Source organism: Cyanistes caeruleus, chromosome 11 (assembly GCF_971803275.1).
Source record: "Cyanistes caeruleus chromosome 11, bCyaCae1.hap1.1, whole genome shotgun sequence".
NCBI lineage: Eukaryota > Metazoa > Chordata > Aves > Passeriformes > Paridae > Cyanistes > Cyanistes caeruleus.
This window is the reverse complement of record NC_141711.1, coordinates 19043078-19059894: the sequence shown is the minus strand read 5'-3', so window position 1 is coordinate 19059894 and position 16817 is coordinate 19043078. Positions and strand designations below refer to the sequence as shown.

The 16817-nt window shown below is 42.0% G+C and overlaps 1 protein-coding gene and 1 long non-coding RNA gene across 4 annotated transcripts in view; one reads left to right on the top strand and one right to left on the bottom strand.

The window, feature by feature from the left end:
* LOC111943888 (uncharacterized) overlaps positions 1-382 on the bottom strand; it is an 11677-nt gene extending 11295 nt beyond the window's left edge. The window contains exon 1 of the mRNA XM_086846048.1: positions 222-382. The gene's annotated coding sequence lies outside the window, so the exon portion shown is untranslated. The remainder of the gene's footprint in view (positions 1-221) is intronic.
* On the top strand, positions 24-16817 carry LOC147651057 (uncharacterized). 3 transcript variants are annotated; one of them, XR_015275024.1, is made up of 9 exons: positions 914-1004; positions 2252-2380; positions 4788-4868; positions 4989-5083; positions 6751-6841; positions 7532-7604; positions 7744-7960; positions 11125-11216; positions 16670-16817. It is a non-coding gene; the product is annotated as an uncharacterized LOC147651057 (long non-coding RNA). The 3 variants fall into 3 exon arrangements; XR_015275025.1 differs by lacking the exon at positions 11125-11216 and having other exon boundaries at positions 24-1004; XR_015275023.1 differs by having other exon boundaries at positions 999-4613.

Below are 16817 nucleotides of genomic sequence, written 5' to 3'. Positions count from 1 at the left end.
AGCCCCCGCCGCGCGGCGCCCGCGCTGTCATGGCGGCTCTGGCCCAGCAGGGAGCGCCCTGAGCCCTGGAATGGCGCCGCCAGCGGTCTGGCTCTCAGGAAGGGGCGGGCGCGGAGCTGTTGCAAACTGCGGCCTAGGTCACATTTCCTGAAGAAAGGATGGCCTTTCGTGCTTGAGCTTTACACGCTTTCAAGCCTGATCGACAAGAAGAGACATCTCACCTGTCTCACAGCAGCCTGTGAGCTTCAAGTGATGTCTAGGTGTTAAGAAAGTAAAGGACTTGTTGCTACAATTGCCTTTTTAAGGCTCAGTTTCACCGATCTCAGACCCAGAGGGAGGCTGACAAAGCTTGAGAAGAAGGATGCCCACTGCCAGGGGACACAAAGGATGCAGGATTTAGGGGCCATAAAGACATGTGGTAGAACTGCCAAGATAAGGAAAACTCGGATAAAGTCAACTCAGCAAATAGGCTGAACTCAGCTCCAGCTGGGTAAAAAAAGAGTGTGATGTTTGCAGGCAACAGGGCTTTGGCACCAACATCATCCTGGGCCTGACCATGGGATGGTCCCGGTCACCAGAACACAGGTGAAGACGGCGCAGTGCGAGCGCTGCCAGACTGTGCTGGATTCTGGTGTGGAATCTCCCCCTTCTCTCCTTCTTCTCAAAATATATTGTAAGCCTGACTAGAAAAACCTAGTTAGAGCCATGTTGACTGCTTTATTCTGAAACCTCGCAGTCAACTTACACATTTAGTACCTTACAGAGTAGGTTGGACGCCCTGGAACTGGAGGGACAGACAAGCGATGAAGTGGACAAAAGTTCTTCTGGAATAGAGGGGGCATCTAGGGCAAGACACTGTGCATAATGATCACACTCTGTCCTGAAGAAAGACAGGGTCCTTGCAGGCCTTCCAGAAAGTGTCTCAGGGGAAGCTTTTGGTCTCCCCTGCCCCGTTTCCTAGACTTGAGCCGAATCCTTCCCTCAGAGAAAGACAGGAAGCTCAGGTGTGTTAGGAGATAACTGTGAGCATTGACACAGGTGAATGGTCAGGAATCCAGAGGCTTTTGCAACCCTCCTCCATGGAGAATCCCTTGTTGTGTATTTTTGATAAACCAGAGCTTAAATGGCAAGTCAGCAATTGGAGAAATAGACCACTGAGACAACAAAGCTGTAAAGTGCCTTGTTTGGTGAGGGATAAGTAAGACAACAAAAGTTCATCTTCTAAGTATTTGCTATTTGAAGGAGAAAAACTATTTTTTCTAAGCTTCTCTTATTTAATTTTTGTTTTCTTCTCTGTGCCTTTTGAAGATTGCCTACATTCTATTTTTATTGTTTTCTCCTGCCTTCAGAATGAATTTTGCATAACAGATGTTTTAAGTCAAATATAAGAAAAGTATTGTTTTCACGTGTTGTTTGGCAATCATGAAAATATAAGTTTAGAGGGAACAGGCTTTATCTTTGATAATTAGACTCAATTTTTAAGTACCCTTATATGTCATACGTGTTTGCAAAGATGTTAAATTGATCTTTGAAGGGCATCAAACCAAGAAACGTGTACATCAAAGCCTCTGGAGTTGGCTGCCATGTCAGGTTTCCCTGAGGGGTAGCAGCCCCAGGCATACCCCATGATGGCTTTCTCTGAGGGCCGGCAGCCCCTGCCCCGCTCCATGGCGGGTTTCCCTGAGGGCCGGCAGCCCCTGCCCCCTCCATGGCGGGTTTCCCTGAGGGCCGGCAGCCCTTGCCCCCTCCATGGCGGGTTTCCCTGAGGACGGCCCCAGCTCACGCACATGGTGGTTTCTGTTGCGCGGCCCGGGCTGGATGGGGAGAGCCAGGGCGGCCATAGCAAGCACAACTTTTTATATCGCCCCCGCATTCTGCCCTTTCCTGGCATTTTGACAGCTGTGTTTTTCTGCACCTCGGCTGGCACACAGAGACCTCCCGCCCTGCCCGCGTGTCTCAGCTCTGTCACACCAGCAGTGTTTTGTATGTCACCCTAGTGCTGCCCTGAGTGTCACACTGCTGTCGTGTGCCACACTGCCACTGTGTGGAGCCTTGCACTGGCACTGGGCTGTGTGTCACGCTGGCACCGTGTGCTTCCAGACAAGGCTTGCAGACCTTGGAGTGTAAGCGGGAGGGTGTGAAAGATGGTGACAAAAGAAAGACGCCAAACGAGAGACCGGTTGCTTCTAGACTCAAAGCCAGCTCGCTGTTACGTAATACTGTTTTCTTTTGCTTCCTCACCTGATTTCAGTCTGCCATGTGCACACTCTGCCCTTCCCTAGAGAGCGTGATTCATGGACCTTTGGAAAACTGATTAGAGCAGCACAGCATTTTAGGAACATCTGTGGAAGCCATCATGAGCCGTCTCTGCTGAAGACAGGTGCTGTTTTTAACCAGTGTTTGATTACAGCAGGTCTGTTGACATCCATTTGGTGCAATCCAAAAATAGCTTGTACAGCTTGGGAGTGAGGACATGCTGCCTACAGGTCCAGGGAGCCTGAGGCTATGGCTTTGCTATGTTGAGAAGGCATTTCTAGTTAGCTTTAATCTAGCTGGACTGAGTACAACAGTACCCAAATAGAAACACAGAGTTTGGAGTGGGTTCACAAACTGAGCAAGTGTCCGGGCTTCCTAAAAGGCTTCTAAAACTCGAAGCAGTCAAATCTGGCCCTAGCCTGGCAGTCATTTTACTGTGCCTTTGCATAGGAATAAAACTTTGTGATGTGACTGAGGAGTGAGAATACTCTTCAAACCAGAACTAAATAATTCAGTTTTATTGGTAACCTGTTTGTACATGCAATTATTTATCATATACCTCTCATGTATTGCTGCAATTCCCCCAAAAAAGCATATCTTATAATTTCCACGTGTGACTCCTGTGATGAAGGACTTGTGACTTCTTGGCCAGTTACTTTTTGTAACTGCAGAAGAAATTTCCTATTCCCCACAAATAAATTGAGTTTCAGTGCTGGCTATTTAAGTCTGACTTTCTGCTGAACACTTCCCCATTAATGCTGTTTTTCAAGATGACACCTAAAGCTGTTAGAGTTGTTTTATTGATGAACCCAAATTAATGCAATATCCTTATTAACTCAATCTTTTTAATTATATGTAAGGGATTTTCTCAGTAGCTCGGTCCAGTATTTGGGATCATTCACTTTAATACCTCTTTTTATGATCAAAGTGTATTACTGAATCCCATGGGCCCTTCAGGGCTTGCTCCAGCATATCAGTTGTCAGGACATTAAAGTTGTTAATTTTATTAAGTTTCTGGGGTTTGTTCCAAATTCAACATTGCTTTGCACTAGAGTAGGAGCTGAAGAGGCAGGATGTTAGTTTTTCCATTTCATATCTTAAAGCAGTAGGTATTTTTTCAGCACTTTTCCCTAGGCTAGGGTACACCTTTGATTTCCAGTTCAGAGTTACTCCTGGGACAGGCAAGACTTTTAGACACTCAGGTACAGTTTTGTCTGTGCTGATTTTAATACATGGGTCCCACACAAAAGGAAAACATGTTTTTAAATTTAAAAATCTAAAATAATCCCCTGTAAAGGTATTTTAGTTGTAAACCCAAGGCTTCTTTTCTTTGAGGAGGGTGTTTAATTTATTTTCTGCCTTTAGTTTAGTACCTTTTGAAATTGCCTCACCTTTGTTTCCCTGCTTTTCTTTCTTACAATGATGACACACTTGAAAGGGATTCCTATTTGATAATACCCAAGGAGGGATTTGGACCGTGTTCTTTTGCTTTGGAAACCAGAAGTTACAGAACACAAGTTTGCTAGGCTTAGCATGAAATGTTTGTGGACTATAATTTTCTGCCTGTGCACAGCTCAGTTTGAGAGAGTTTAGGATCTCGGGCAAACTTGTTACTGTTCTTGAGGGAGGATGGCCATCAGGGTTAGTAATTGGGGACAGCTTGCTGTGCTGTGCTTCAGTCTGTTGTAACAGTGAGCAGGGCTTATTCTGTAACAGTGAGCAGGGGGGGGCAGGAGCAGGCAGAGTTTATGGAGCAACAGCTCCCCTGGCCAATTGCAGAGATGCTCAGTGCAGTGAAAGCATTTGTGGCACTTCCTCTGCTTTTATTTTTAATATGCTATTCCCTCCCCCCCACATAAGGTGATGTCCTGAAGCTTTCACGCTGGCTTGTTCAGTAGAACTTGGTTAAACCAAACATTTTCTGTTCATTTAGTTGTGACCTGTATGTGCCAGGAGAAGGTTCTGTATTTTGTTTTCCTTTGCTTTTCTGAAAAAGTGTGCTGCAGTGTCAGCAGTGCAGCACAGCCGAGTGAAACATCTGAATTTCCGTGTACACGATTTTCAAGAGAACTTAGGAGACGCTGAAGAAATTTCATTGGCATTTACTGCAGTTTGCCAACATCCATTTTGATTAATGAGGCTGCAGTAGAGGGAGACTAGAGAGCTGGAGAGCTGCATCAACTGGTACTGAGCTGCGTCTGCACAATCAGAAGCAGCTAAGGCTGCTGTCAGTGAGGATGCTGGGCTTGGAGTGAGGATACTGCCAAGCAGCCTGGCACCCTAAGGAATGGGCAGAGGTTGAGGAGTGAATGCAAGTCACAAAAGCTGAGGACCTGAACTCTGGCCCCACTTTCCAGGTATCTAAAACAGTTGGGGGCACTGGATAATACCATGATGGAAGAAAGGAATCTCTGATTCTCCTTTCTATTACTCTGTGTTTTGGAACAGAGGAAAAGGCAAAAAATTGGTTTAAATTCAATTCTCATTTTCTAGGCAAATTGTTAATTGTTCACCTCTCCTTCCATCTCCAGCCCAACTCTCAAGTTTGTTTGACAGAGTGGTAGCAGGCAGTGTCTGCTTTGATGAGTCCAGTACCAGCAGCTGAGTTCCAGGTAAGACACCTGTGGTGTCTCTTTCAAGACAGGTTCTTAAACACAGAACCCTTTGTGCTGCTCAGTAACGTGACCTGCTGTGTCTGACAAGTTCCTGAATTTAGCCTTATGTTATTTCAGATCCTACAGTCTCGTTTGTGAGACTCAAATGGTCTCAAATGGTGCCCTACCCAAAGCCAGAAGCCCTGTTGCTCAGATGCCAGGTTGGGAGGCAGGTGAGGACAGTGACCTGTGGGCACACAACAGACCACGCACCCCTGGGGAACAAGGAGTCCTCTTTCCAAAGAATAAGCTCACTGAGAGATTGATTCCGTGTGCTGTTTCCAGTGCTTATCTGAAGAAAGGTGGAACCTTTCCTTTGTTTAATGGCCAGTGTTACATTTGTCCTTTGGTAACTTTTTCTGTTTAATAATGTGGAGTATCAGGTGAAAGTTAGTCCTTTGCCCCTTTAATTTTGTACAAACAAGTGTGCAAATGTTGAACTGATTCATTTTTATGAATAGAATATTTGTGCATGTTTTTTTCACCTGAATGTCCATACACATTGTTTTTCTAAGGCTACAATATTTGTGTTGTCGCATCTTGAATCACCAATAATTCCAGGTAAAAGTAATTTATTTTCCATTGTGGTCAGTGGTAAGACAACTAGCATGGTCTAATAATGTAAAGTGCTTGCCCCTAGAATTTCTCTACACATCTTCAAAAATCCACCCCTCAACGAACAAAACAAACCCCAAGAAACACTAACCCCCAAAGCCATAAAGGGCCTTATTTTGGTTTATTTCTGGGTGCCCCCTAAGAACAGCCCCACTGCAAGCGACTGAACATTGAGTTCTTTAGCAAGCCAGAGCACTCTTTCCCATGCTTAGATGTTCCAAAGTATATATATATATATGTGTGTGTGTGTGAGCTGTGTCCTTGGGTCAGATGGCTACAGATTGCAAACCTAACTCAATTGTCTGCAGCTGGAATTCTAAAATGGAAACCTAATTCTTGCCCCTGCTGGAATCATCCTGGGAAGGAATTTTTGCCACTTGTGATAAAGTACCTGTTCTACAGTAGTTTTCACCAATATGTTCGCTCCTACCTGACATCCAGTGTGCCAGATCTTATTTCTGTTCCCCTTTGTCTAGCAGAGGGCTGTTAGCTTGGGTTTGCATGTGGCACTTTGGTAATGGGATATAAAACATCACAGCTTTTTAAATTTTTTATCTTGGCTCTCATCTGTGCTGTTCATACATGTAAATGAAGTGCAGTCATGGTGGGAAGAAAAGGCATAGGAAGTAGGGAAGCCATGCTTTGAACATCTTCACAGGCTTCTCACATGAAGTTGTTTCGCAGTCTCATTTTTTTTCCTAGCCCAGCTTTAGAAAAAGCTTAAATTTGAAGAAAAAAACACCCCAACATCTACAGCCTTTTTAAGAGAGATGATCTAAGCGAAAACAATGCTGAATTTGACATGCTGTAGTTTCTCAAAGGCAGCTGTGGAGTTTGATTTTTCTTTTAGGTTAAAAGCATGTTTTCTGCCTTGGATCCACATAGATTTTTATCTCCTGGATACCTTCTGCACACACTCCTTTTATCATCTGTGTGGTTTGCAATACCTACTTTGCATAAGCAAAGTGACTGATAAATGATGATCCATGTACATCTCAGTGCAGGTAATTGTGGATGCTTGGATGCTGCCATGTTTTCCAATTTAACTGGGAGTATACCAGGTTCTAAGTATGCATGGTATGTGGTTTGTACTGACAAGAAGAGGAGGAAGAGCAAAGCATAAAAACCAAGATTATGTGGTGCAGTCAGTGTTTTAAATTCTAAATGAATAAAAGGTTTTGGGGTTAACTTGGCTATTAACTTTTTTTTTTCCCCCCTGTTTCAGGTTACAGCTGTTGGAGTTACTGAGGAAAATGTCATATGGAATAGCCTCATTTATTTTGACAAAAACCAGTCTTCATGCTGTGATGGTAATGGTAGGTAGTGAAAAGAGAGCTGCCTGTTGGATTATTCAACCTGTTGGCACCTACCAAATGTGTCAGCATTTTACACAAAAAAAAAAAAAATCAGACAATACCTGAGACACAAGGCCTCTTAGATTCTGTGTGCTAACAAATACTTGTCTGTTTATATAATCTTATTTGAGCTCTGGGGGCTAAAGTACCTTTTAGAAAAGCTTCTTTTATATTGGAGTAGTGCTTTAAACTTAATTTTAAAGACAATAATTCTTATATTGTAAAGGAGATGTAATAAAAATATCTTCTATTGAAGCAATATCTAAAGCTTCTAAATTAGTTAGAATTTCCAACCTCCCAGTCTGGAACAGGCAAACTGCATGACCACAGAGAGTGGAAAGAGCAGCTCCTCTTCCTGACAGGGTGGAATTGCCCCTTCTGTATTAGTGCTCCCAGGCTCCCTCCAAGAGTGGCATCTGCTTAAGCCCAGTCTCACAGAGTAGGGAAAATTACTCAGTCCTGAAAACTCCACTGTTGGTTTGATAATCTATTTTAAAGGTTTGTTTTATGTTTTTCTTGTGGTAAATTAATGAACATAACCATAGCAGAGAGCTTTGAAGAAATTGTTTCCTTTATCCAATTTCTGAAATGATAATCTCTGTATTTCCTCATGTCCTGCTAAACTTCTCCGCTGTGATGAATCTACTACAGGAATCTTTCAGGCATGCTATGCTGGTTTGGAAACCTTTACACCCTGGCAGAACCAGACAACTGATGCTGGCAGGTAGCATTTTATGTATCTTGCAGTTGAATTGAAATACTTTTGTTTTTTTGTTTGTTTATTAGTTTGGGGTTTTTGTTTGTGTTTATTGTTGGGCTGTTTTTGTGGTTTTTTTAAATTTTTTTTTTTTTTTATTTTGCAGCTTTATCATTTTGGAGAACAATGACATTTAATTTTCTAGACACAAAACCAATTGTGATAAAGTCACAATGCAAAATCTTTTGTCTTGGGAAAGAAGCAAAGATAAAATGGCAAAGTATACTGGTTTTAAAAAGCTTTCCTTCATATTCTTGGAAAGCAATTTGACTTCTTTCCTTCTCCCCTGAACTTCCTGTTCTTCATGAATAACCTCCTAACAGGTAATGGTTGTCCTTATATCATTTCAAAATCTCTCTTTGTCTAACATGGCAGGAGGCTCAAATTCTTTTGTTCTGACCTAAGATCAAAGTCTTGGTACATGACAGTGGGAAATAAATTAATCAATTGGTAGAGGGCTATTTTGGGGTTTGATAACTACACTGGGCACTGTTATTTGAAGCTTCTGAGTTTTAACAAACCAAGCAACATTCATTGGAAGAACTGTCAAGTGTGGAGACAGAACTGTCCTGAGGATGAGTGTGAGGGTGGTTAATGTCTATCTCCTCTGGGCACTTCAGTTGGGCATTGAAATGTGCTTTGTGTTTACTCAGTGTTGTTGCCATTGGTGATTTTCTTCCTTTACTGAGGACTGGGACGTGGGAATGTCCCTAAAACAAAGTAGTGCCTCCACCTCCAGGCCTGGCAGTGCTGCAGTTGTCTTGGGCTCTGACTTCTCCTGTGTAAACAGAGCACATCAACTCCATAGCCTTGGCAGCAGCAGTAGATTTTAAGAATACAAATAAGACTGTCTCCTGCAGGCTGTCAGTGGATTTTTGTGCTCAGATGACCTTCTTGGTTTTCTTTTGCTTTTTCTTTTTAAACTTCTTCCTAATCTCGATTGTTAAAGGAAAAAAAAAGATACCTGTTTATTTCAATAGCATTTAATATTGCTTAATTCTAGAAAATAATTAGTAGGATTATCTGACCCATCCTCTGCAATCTGAAGTCCCTGATTTCTATCTTATTCCTCTTCTGTTTATTTTTTTTTTAAATATTATCAGATCAGAAAGTGAAAATTGTCCTGTATGAAGAGCAAAGGTGCCAGCCTTGGCCTCTTAGAAGATAATGTCAATTGTGTAATTTTGTTCCTTTATCACAAGTACTGTAACTATTTCACACTGGGCCTCCCCCATCTAAGTTTTGGTAAGCTTATTTTATAAACAGGACCCGGAGTCAGTTTTTTTTGTCCTGCCATCCAAACCCGGGTGACAAGACACAAATAACAACCCCAGTGTCTGCCTCAAAAATGTGCAAATACTGAAAATGGGCAGATCTTTTGTATGAGCAGGTTGCCAGCCTTCTTTTTGGATAAGTAATCAGAATCAAAGAGGGTTATTCCAGCTGCTTATTTCACAAATAAATGGACTAGATGTTGATCCACAGAACCTTATGACTGCTGGCATGTAAGAGGCATTGCCACTCAAAACACACAGAGAATATTTACAGAGGTGAAGCCCTCCTACAGCAGTGGCCACAAATACTGTCCTAGTCAATTTCACAGTCCAAGCTCTCTTCTGCAGCGTGTCAAAGCTTTAGAAAGTCCCAGAAAGCCTCAGGAAGTCGCTCACTCCAGAGGCTTTCAAGGATTCTGTGGAACACCAGTTCTAGATCTGGCTCTCTGAACACAGCCAACAGCCATCGTTGCCCTTAAATCGTTTCTGAAGCCAGGTTTCAGACAGGAAAATACATCAGTTGTTGAAATGCTGACTTTTGTGCTGGTGATAAAAGGGAAGATAGCAAAACTAAACACCTAATAGTTGCTAGTGGTGTCTCATTTCAGCTGAATTAACAGCTAATTGCAGAGATCTTAATTTGTATCTTTTTTCACACTGCCCTTTCTGACTTGCTCCTTTACCTGCATATACACAACAGAAGCTCAGCTGAAGACTTGCTCATGCTGTGATAGTTTGATTCCTTGCCTTCGTCTGATTGTCTGGGCATAGAATCTGATCTGTAAAGTTTGCTTTGCTCTCATCTCATTTTCTATAGTTCTGGGAATGTAAAGTTTGGTAATACTTGGGTTGCCAGTAAATTCTATGACCTAGAAGTGTTTTAAAATGTTATGTGTAAGATACCTGTTTTAATGGTGAATACTGAAGTATGTGACAATGGAGGGTTGGTTGATATGTTGCCATTAGTATGTATTTTAATTAACAAATAGCTGGATGAAATAGAAATCAGTCAGTTCTCTCCTTTAGCTATAGAGAAAATGTTTAGAAAGGACCACTAAAAATCATCTAGTCCAACCCCCAATGTTTTTAACCTCTGTGGAACATATTCATTCCTGATGAATTACAACAAACTTTGAAAAATGAGTGAGAATATGTGCTTGCAAACTTGATCAGGTTTGTTTTTTTTGAAAGATAATTTGTTGTTACTTTTGAATTATTCTTACAAGTTTTAGTTAAAATTCAACTTTTAAATTTTTTTTAGTGCAGAGGTATTTGAACAGATCACATAATTCAATCTTAATTTCTTACCCACAGAAATCAATGAATATATTACCCCAAAGAAATGCACAAATACAAACACTTTAATCTGCTATAGTTCTTAATTTATGGCCCAGCAGTTTCTTGATACAGGGTGAATATTTCCCTTTTGTAACAGGCTCAAATTAACATTTTATGCTTCTTTTCTTTAATAAATACAATTCAACCCTGAAAATCGGGCTGATTGAGTCAGTGGTTGCTATGGAAATGTTCATTTGATACATAAAGCTGGAATTGTATGTTTGTTTCCCTGACTTGCAGCTTCTCCTAATCCTTTCCAGTTGGTAACCACTGCCTGTTGCAATGCATCCAGAGGGATGATGTGAGTGTCCTGCTCTGGGCAAAGTGATCCAGAGCAGCTTTGTGATTTAAATTGGAGATGTGAGCTAACTTGTATGAATCTTTGAGTGATGAGATAGGGCTCTTCTGTTGCCTCTGAGGTGGAGGTGGCAGGACCTGGGCGAGAGGCAGGTGGCAAATTCAGGTGGTTAATGTTGTTTTCTAATTCAGCTTTACTTTGTACAAAATTTAGATCTACTTGTTCCAGTGTTTTTAGGACAAGGGCTATTCTTACATCTTGTTTTACAGCAAGTTTATCAGCAGACCATGCTAAAGCTTGTTTTATAGCAGTGCTACTACATTCTTACTCATGCTTGTTTTAACCACTGATTGTCCTCTTTTCTTTGGAGGGGATGGGGTAGGACAGGACTTTTTTTGGGGCTGGAGAAGAACTGCATTTCTGGGAACACGCACGTTTTCATTTTGATGACTGGGACAGCAGGAGCTCCAATTCAGGATATATCTGACTGTTTTCTACTAGTTTTAGCCCAGCACAGATTGCTGGTCTCTTTCCAGGTCATCATCAGATGAATGATTTTTCCTCTTTTCTCTTTAAGGAAGGAGAACTGTACTTGAATTGTGGTTTCAGGTTGAGGTTTTACAGCACAAGGGAAGATCCTTGCCTCAGTAGTGAATGAAGCAAGTCCAGGTACTTACTTATTCACTGACTACATGTCCAGTGCATGTGCTGGGGAGACATTTTCTAAAAATAGAGATACATCTTTAGAATAAAAAAAGCAGCTGATGTAATTAGAAAAACATACCAATGTCTTCTCACATCCACCTCCCTCAACCTTTCCACTTTTAAACAAAATCAATGTACTTCAGCCTGGGGAAGAGAAGCTTCAGGATGACTGAACTGAGGCCTTCCAGTGCCTGAAGGGAACCCACTAGAAAGGTGGAGACAGATTTTTTACGAGAGCTTGGAGTTACAGGACAGGAGGAAGTGGCTTCAAACTGAGAGAGAGGCCTTATAGATTAGATATTAGAAAAAAATACTTCCCTGTGAGGGTGGTGAGGCCCTGGCACAGGTTGCCCAGAGAAGCTGGGAGTGGGAACACTCCATCCCTGGGAGTGCCCAAGGCCAAGCTGGACAGGATTTGGAGCAATCTGGGATAGTGGAAGGTGTCCCTGCGCATGACAAGGGGTTGCACTGGATGGTGTTTAAGGTCCTTCCCAACCCAGCCCCTTCTATGATTATGTGTTACTTAAAAGTTAAGTAATAGTTGAGATTAAAACCAAGTTGAGCTCATTTTATTTAGATGTACACTAGTCAGACTATCTCAGGCAGATAAATGAGGCTGACAAGAAAGGGGCATATTTTAATGCAGTGTACAGGTATTTGCTATAAGCCTTCTAATATAAAATTTCCAGCTGAGTTTGACTTTTGTCATTCCTGTTGAAATATGTTTGAAGGATTATCTGCTGATCTGGGTGAAGGGGAGAGGTTCAAGAGGGGATTCGTGTTCTGGGAGGGAGGCTGAAGTGTGTTTGTAGGGCAACAGGCCTGTGCTGTGCACTGCTTTGGAAAACCGCTGTGTTCCAAACACGAGGAACTGAAAGGAAAAATGTGATTGCAGAAGTTACAAGGGGTGGAAGGGAACTCAGCAGAGAAGTTCTCTTGGTGTGCTGAATACAGGGATTAGATTAGGTGTGGGGGAAAGAAATGTTTACACCTGGATTTAGGAACCAAGATTGTACCTTTGTGGTGAAGACAAACTATTTTCCCTGTCATCTGGTTGTAAGGATTCTGATCCTTATCCTATCAAAGTTTTCTCCTGCTTCATAACTATTGAGATAAAAATCCAAGGCTTTATTTTTTGGTTGTGGCTATAATGTGCTGCATCCCTATTTAATATTTAACGTATATTATTTACTAATGTCAAATCCATGCCAGACATACTGTGGAATAGTTCTCTTTGTACAAGTCCAAATAAGCAGGAATGCCAAGTCACAGGAGGCACTTTATTGCTGAACAATTAAACAGGAGTTTTTTTATTAACTGGAATGTGTCCTCTGGAAAGAAGTTAGTGTCATCTTTATTTTGTGAAGCTCTTTGGTTAATTGGAATGATTTTTTATTAATTGCTGTCTTAACTGACACTGCTGGAAGTTCTTGCATTGGATAGACTTGATAACGTTGATAACGTTTGAAAAATCTAGAGCTAATCTACAGTGAAATAATTTTAGAGTCCCAGAGAATGAAAAGTCTAATTCTGTTTTGTAACACTCAGTAATCCTGTTTATAGTCTGAAAAAGTAATGTGTGTCATGTAGCCTTGGAGGCTGGTACTTATCAGCTGTTATTCCTTCAGAGTATTAAAACTGGGTTCTAAGTCAGCACCTCATTAAAATACCCCTAAAAGCAGCTCTTTCCAAGCTGATGGCTTCCAACCGGAAACTTAAATAAGTCTGTGATAAGGGAGTGCCAATGGAGACATTGTGAGCAGCCCATCCATGTGCCTTGAGGTGTTTGTTTTAGTAGAAGTGCAGTAATCATGAGAACTGTCAAAATCCACTGGAATTAAAACACTTGTTCTACTTTTACCTTGTTGAAATGGCAGATTTTCTTGATAAGAACATTTAGATACCAAATCCATGGTATAACTGAATTACAGTCACCAGCTGGCCTCCCGAGACGGTCTGTGTAACTCTGGCTGTCCTAAATACGTCCCTAAATTTGAGGTTGTCATTTCCTAATAGCTAATTCTGCCTGTAGCGCTCAGTGTTTACCTGCTGGCATGTCATTCCTGCCCTGAAAGGCAATTTTCCATGAAAATCACTCATCATAAACCAAAGCAAACAGGCTGTAGTGCACACAGCGGAAAGCACTGAAACCACTGACATGGGATCACTGAAGATGTTCTTCTATATTACTGGTAATTGCTTAAAAAGGTGCAAGTCTGAGGCACCTTGAAGTTGGAGGTGGGAGGGGTGGTCTGGGTAGGAAAACTTGGGATGGGAAGTGGCCTGTCAGCACAGGAGGTGGAACAATCAGGGAACACTGACATGGGCCACGTGGGCACTTGTAGAGAGTTTGTCCTTTTGCACAATTAAATTATTTTTCCTGCTGGGAAAAATCCACTTTTCTGTGGGTCTACTAGTGGATTTTGGCCCCATTTTCTAAGACAAGACTGACACTGGCTTCTCCAAAGAAGTGGATAAATGAGCTCTCTCCATCCCCACAGGAAAGGGGGGGAAAAAATACACCAGAACTTTTGTTGCCATCCCCAGCTCTGTGTATGGCTGCTGGATAATGTAGCAGAGTGCTGAACTCTTATTCCTTAAACCATTAAAGATTTAAGTGGTATCATTTGGTGTAGTAAAGTTGTAGTAAAACCCTTTGCCATGTAGCTCTCTAAAGAAATAGTATTTTTTACTCACTGGCAATCTAATACCTTTTACCATCTCTGAAGGATGGAAAAAAAATATTTGGAATATGCTTTTGAAAATTATGAGAAACTACAGGGGAATAAAATAAGAGGTCTAAGGAGCTTCGAGAGGCTTTTCCTTCAGAGAGCTCCAGGATTTTCTGTATTGGGTGGAGGTTATGCAGCTGTTTTTATCCTAATGTTAACATATTAGGTTACAGGAATCTTTCCACTTAATTGAACAAACACAGGAGAGTATTTACGTAACTGAAGATCTGCAACTGCCAGCAGAATTAATTAGGAGAGGAATAATTAGGCAAATAGTAGTGTCCAAATGGTCCCAATAGAAAAATGTATTGCAATCCCAATAGAAATCTCATTAATGTTGTTGTTGCTGATGAGCTGTGCCTTTTGCAGTATCATAAAGGGAGGCAAATGTGGAAGGATCTCAGTGGGGTGTCCGCTTGGGTATGAGGCAGAAACAATATCAAGGTTTTAAGCTGTCTGGTCTCATTATTGTCACTTAGTCATGGCTGCAGCTCCACTATCTGCTTAAAAGCTTCCTGTGCTTGAATGAGCCACTTTAGGGTGAAATAGGTAGAGAAGAGAACATTTCAGGTTAGTATTTGGTATGGAACTGTTGCTTCATGAATGGGAAACAAGTTGTCTCTTATGCTGAGCAGATAACCCAGGAAAAAAAAATGAGACAAGTGGAGCTTATTTCAAGTGCTTCTGCTTGCATTTGTCAGTTTACTGCTTCAAAGAATGGAAAAGTCAACAAGCACATTATCTTAGACTTTCCACTGTACTGTCACTCATGCAGAGGAATAAAAAAAAAAGGTTAATTAATGTGATGTCATATTTATAGTGGCTGTTCTAGGAAGCAGGTTCCTGGTCTGCAGTAACAAGGTCAGTCCCATGGTCAGTGAGGGAAAATACCTTAGAAATAGTCCTCCAGCAGGGAAGTTGAGCTTTCCCTACTTCCTCCTTCTTTTGTCACCTGAGAATCTTTTTTAGCTCTGTTACTATTTACTGTATTTGTGCATTTTTCAAACTTATTTCATAAGTGCATTGGAATGGACTAAAAATATTGTACTGTGAGAATAGCTTTAATCAAAACAAAAGTATCAGTAAAACAAAAACCTTTCACAAATAACCATTCAGAGATCCCAGGTTGGAAAAGTGTTACTTCCACAGAAATAATCTCTTCCATGCCTCCCATCTGTGGCCTGGAGAGGTTTAGGGAGATGTTTAAGGGTCACAAATACCATCTGAGGCAACACTGATAATATAAATTGTCTCACAAAACACCAGTTTCTAACTAAGTTGGAATTTTGGCTTTCTAGCTAAAGGAGCTACAGGGCCCTCCTGAACTGATCTGTTAACAGAGTTTTGTTAACATTTTGATCAAACTACTAACAGCTGAGTAAATTAATTTCATTTTTAGTGATGGGTAAATTAATCCACATCAAAAAGTTCTGAGCTGCCAATGCAGGCTGGAAAAGTAGTACTTCTCTTTGTCTCAGTGAAAGTTTGCACTAGCAGTTGTGTGCACTTTGTATTTATCTGCTCCCCTTCCCCTGTTGGCTGTAGTTGCTGATGTTTTCCATTAACTTGGTTTCCTATTTAATGGCAGCAGCTGTGAATAAATATCAGTTAGGCTGGCCTCTTATTTATGTGCATGTCCTTAAAATGGGACTACAAAATATTCATTAATTCTTGATTCCTGGAGCCATGTTTAGACACACACATCTCCTCCTCAGTGCAGAGAGAGACACTCAAGTGAGATTTTTATGACTTTTACTGTAGACCCAATCTTTGAAAACAGGCTGCAGAGATGGAAACAATTGACTGTCAGTCTCTGAATGTGGGCTGGAGGAGAAGCAATGCTCCATACTTTGCTGTCTGGTCCAGAACACCTGGAAATACACCTGGATTCTTATTTCTTATAATACATTGAATTTGATGCCACTTGTTACCTAATCACTTGTAGCGTTAACAACAAAATCTTTCTTCTGCAGTTTCCTAAACACAACCCTTTTGTCCTTCAGCCCCGAATTGCCAGGGGGGTGACCAGAGGAGCTGTGTGAGGCAGGAGCAGCAGGCTGGTGCCTCTGGAAGGGGCTGGCAGTGCTGCCCATCCCAGAGCAGGAGTGCCACACGTGCAGCCATTCCCTCTGGAGCACCCAGCACCTGCGTCAGGGACACCGCAGAGGTGACAGATGTGCAGCAGCTCTGGTGCCTATAAAAATACCAGTAGCTGTGCAAATACTGTGCAGCTAAAGAAGGGCTGCTTATCTCTGTAGTGTTCTTGAACTAAACCATTCTGGGGGTTGTGCTGTGGGAGCGTGGCTGAGGCCAGGACTTCTGGAACTGGCATGAAGGATCTCTTCATAGTCAGCACAGATTTGGATAATCCTAGAATGGCCTAGGTTAGAGGAGACCTTAAAGCCCATCTCATTCCCACCCTCCTGCCATGGGCAGGGACACCTCTCACTATCCCAGGCTGCTTCAAGCCCATTCAACCTGGCCTTGGGCACTTCCAGGGATCCAGGGGCAGCCACAGCTGCTCTGGGCACCCTGTGCCAGGGCCTGCCCACCCTCACAGAAAGTATTTTTTCCCAGTATCTAATGTAAACCTACCTTCTGTCCATCTGAAACCGTTCCCCTTTGTTCTGTCTCCCCAGGCCCCTGTAATAAGTTTTTTTCTATCTTTCTGTGGGCTCATTGCAGGTACTGGAAGGTTGAAATGGACTTGGTGTGCACCTAAGACAGAGCTGGACAGAGCTGTACTGCTGAACTCTCTAGGGCTATTGGAATCCTGGAAAACTGGGAGAAGTAGAAAATAAACCTTAAGCCAGAGAAACAAGGAGAGAACTAA